Source organism: Tupaia chinensis, unplaced genomic scaffold (assembly GCF_000334495.1).
Source record: "Tupaia chinensis unplaced genomic scaffold, TupChi_1.0 Scaffold145652_1, whole genome shotgun sequence".
Classification (NCBI taxonomy): Eukaryota; Metazoa; Chordata; class Mammalia; order Scandentia; family Tupaiidae; genus Tupaia; species Tupaia belangeri.
The window spans coordinates 2,315,262-2,319,047 of NW_006205509.1; positions in this window are offsets into that span (position 1 = coordinate 2,315,262).

Below are 3,786 nucleotides of genomic sequence, written 5' to 3' on the forward strand. Positions count from 1 at the left end.
TGAGTAATGCGGTGGCCTCAGACCCGGCCCCCCCCCGCCCCTTGCAGGATGAGACACACTCGCAGTCACCAGCATCGGAAAGAGAGGAGTGGCCCCCGTCCCACCCGGCCTCTTAAGCGACAAGGGCCAGAGGCTAAGCACCTGTATTGAAATGAGCTGGCGCTCGGTTCCCAGTCCGCTGAATCCTGGGATCCTGCTCCTCACCCCTCCCCCAACCCTGCGCGGATCCTGGTTTGCAGAAAGTAACCCCCTCCCACGGGGGGCATCTGCTCCTTCTCCAGAGCAGAGGGGCATTTTCAAGAGGCAGGTCACCTGAGGCAGCCCAGCCTGAGCCGAGGCTGAAGCACCCACCGGCTAGAGAACCAGCCCACCGGGTTGGAACACGGCTCTGCAGAGAGCTGTCTGGCTTTTAAAAGGCAAGTTAGCCTTTCCGTGACTCAGTTTTCTTCTTCTATAAAATGGGGGTGATGACAACTGCCTCAGTGTTGTTTTAAGGACTAAATAAACACATGAACACGCAGACCTGGGCTAGCGTGTGACATGGGCATCCCGCAAATGCTTATGATGGGATTCTGAGGCTCATAAGAACACCATGGGCAGCCCGCGTGGATACTGCTCGCACTCCCTTTCACAGAGAAGCAGGAGAGGGAGACTTACTCAAGGTAAAAATGCAGCTAAATGGCAGAGCCAGGGCTCCAGGCCGGACCATCTCCAACCCCAGGTGCAGTCTGCCTCCCTTCCCTCTGAAAGCCTGGAGGGTAGCAGTGTGGGCACTCAGTGGATCAGCTCCAGGTGGCCCTCTAGTCACCCCGTAAGGCCAAAGTGCCAGACTAGACTTCAGCTCACCTGCCTGAGCTGGCATTGGGCATTAAGCTGAACCAGACACGGGGGTTCAGGTGAGCAGGGGCAGGACTGGGTGGTGGCCCCTTCAGGCTACAGTAGACAACAGTAGCTCCAGTCACTGCAGGGACTTTGGCCGTTCGGAGTGCGCTGCTCTTTACAGTAACTGTGCGGGGCAGTCACTCTTGTACCTGCCATTTCCAGGTGAAGAATTTCGGCAGAGGTTAACCGCATCGTCTAAGATGCACTCCAGGCACAAGGCGTGTGTCAGTCACCGTTTTGGTGTCCTGATCCCCACTGCAGAATATATGAGTATTTATTGAATGTTACTCTTATCCAGAGTGCAACAGCAGTCTGTTTTGTGGATGGGGTTGCCAGGTGGCATGGTGGTTAAAGTGCTGGACTCCCACATGGTCGACTGTGGTTTGAATCCCAAACCTGGCAGCTGTCTTTCTCACTGGTCAAATTTTTAAAAAAGAAAAATAAAATACAATAAATAATTTGTTAAAAAAAATAGTGTGTGGGAGCTGGCTGGTGGTGTGGTTGTTAAGGCACTGGATTCCCACATGACCAACTGATGTTCAAGTCCCAGACTTGGCAGTTTGCTTTCTCACTTTCTGTGTCTCTCTCTGGTGAGTGTGTGTGCAAATAATAATAATAATAATAAATAATTCCTTAAAAAATAATAAAATTATTCTTTTAAAAGAAAGTATGTGTGTGACCGTGAGTTGGGGGGTGCAGTCACCCGCCCTTCCCGTCTGGCCTTTGTGTTCAGCTGACTCTCAGGGGTGGCTTCTCAGCTCAGCTGAACTCACTCTCCTCTCTCACCTTCACCTAGCCCTCAGATCTTCCTGCCACACCTGGCTTCTTGTTTGTACAGGTTCTCTGGGCTTTTAGTGATGAATTCTCTCCCTTTCCCTCCCTCCTCCCCCCACACAGATACACAGGGTAGAGACCCAGCTTCAGGAGACAGTGAGGTAGGGGTTGAACACGGAACAGAGCCCTGGGAGGCCCTGTTCCCCTCACTGCAATCTCTTCTCCCCTCCCCCCAGCCCTTGACTCACTAGGGCCATGGTGGGGGGCCATGGGAAGGGGGAGCCCTGTTGAGAGAGGCTCAACGCCTTTGTCAACAAGAAGAAACTCAGGAGGCTGCATTTTGGAGCTGCTGTGGGAGGCCTGTGGGAGTATTATCTACAGAAAGGAACAAGGAGAGAGAGCAGAGAAGAGCGAAGCCAGGAAAAAGCCGCTCAAGACACAAAAGATGGAAAAAGCCTCCCTCCCTACAAAGCGCAGGCGGAGTCAGACGCTGTGTGCAGGGGGTGGAACAGGTGGCTGTCGAGGAACAGAGCCTGGCCCCTCCTCTCTCCTCCCCTCTTCCCACTCTCTCCACCCTTTCTGGAGGTCCCTGGGCTCATCCAGCCTGGCTCTGCCAGTGTGGCCAGGCTCTGTGCTAGAAATACCTTAAGCTTTCAAGGCAGCTGGTCTGTGTTCAAAATCTAGCTCCACCACGGTGCAGCTGGGTGACCCCGCGTGGGAAGGAGTGCCCCTCTCAGAGTTCCTGCATCTGTGAAATGAACCTTAGTGACTGTTAAGAAATGTCCCCCTGGCCCTGGGTGAGGACACTAGGGAAATAAGCTCAGGAAGCCCCACTGAAGGCTCCCCACCGACACCAAAACCACAAAACTTGGATTCGTCAAGGCCTCCAGCAGCTGGCCACCCCTTAGCTGTCTCATTCTGGGCTATTTATCTCTTAGTGATCCCGCTAGGGGTTCAGCGGACCATAATGCACATTCAAACGGGATCCTGAGGAGTACGTGGTTTTGTTTATAAAGGCACTGTCATATCCTGCATAGCTAGTAAGAGTAACCAGGTCTGAACCTAGACCAGACCAGACCAGACCAGACCGACAGCAATTCACTACTGCGCCATGCCGTGGGCGCTGTCCTGTCCTGGTGGTGACTAGCCTATTAAAAGGGAACAGCATGGCCATTTGGGTCAGGCACTGTGACGACATGGACCTTCCACCACAGGAGCTCCCTGCACCGGCAGGGGAAGGAGGGCCGTCAACACACTCCTGCGGCCAGCGAGGAGGTGCCGTCTGCCTCCCACGAAATTTCATTCTCACAACCTGTGTGAGAATGTGTTCTAGCAGCATCTGAAAACAGGTTTGTCTGAAATCAAGTTACAGAGGAAGACTAACTGGGTTAAGTTGAAGCGACATACAGAGGAGACCTGACTTTTCCCTGAGGAATCAGAGTGGGTGGTATTTGTTCCTGCTGTTTTGACGGCAGTGAAGGGGCGGGCAGGAGAACAGTTGTGCTAGTGGTGTGGATGGTGGGTGTTTCCTCACCTAGAAACATCTTCCGTAGAGCTTCCTTCTCGGAGCACAGTGCACAGTGCACAGTGCGAGGCAGGTAACAGAACTCCCTCATCACCTGTATGGAAATAATGTTCCCTGGCTCTCCGCTGGGAAAGCCTGGCCTCGGCCTCACTCCTGCGCGCTGCTGTGGTGGTGGGGACTGTGCTTACTGAGGTCACATCTCCCCGACCTCCACGGCTCTGAAATGAGTGGGGCTGTGCCTTTCCAACAGGTATGTCAGACAGGCGACAGGACATGAGGCTCACCATGCTAGGAGCTTATACCCAGGGAGAAAACCTATAGAGCAAATAGGATAAATGGATTTTTTTTAAAGAGATTTTTGCTATAGGGCTTGTGTGTTTGCCAGAGAGACAATGAAACAGAAAGCCACCAATCATCCCCAGGGGGATGGCCATGCTGCAATCCTCCTCCACGGATCTCGGGCACACACGCACATACACCTGGTGTGAGATTTTTTTTTTTTTAAGAATTATTTTTATTTTATTCACTCATTTTTTGGTTCTTTTTTAACAGTTTGTTGAAAAAATGTTTCTAAACACTTAGTTTGCTTACGAAGTGTAGTGCTT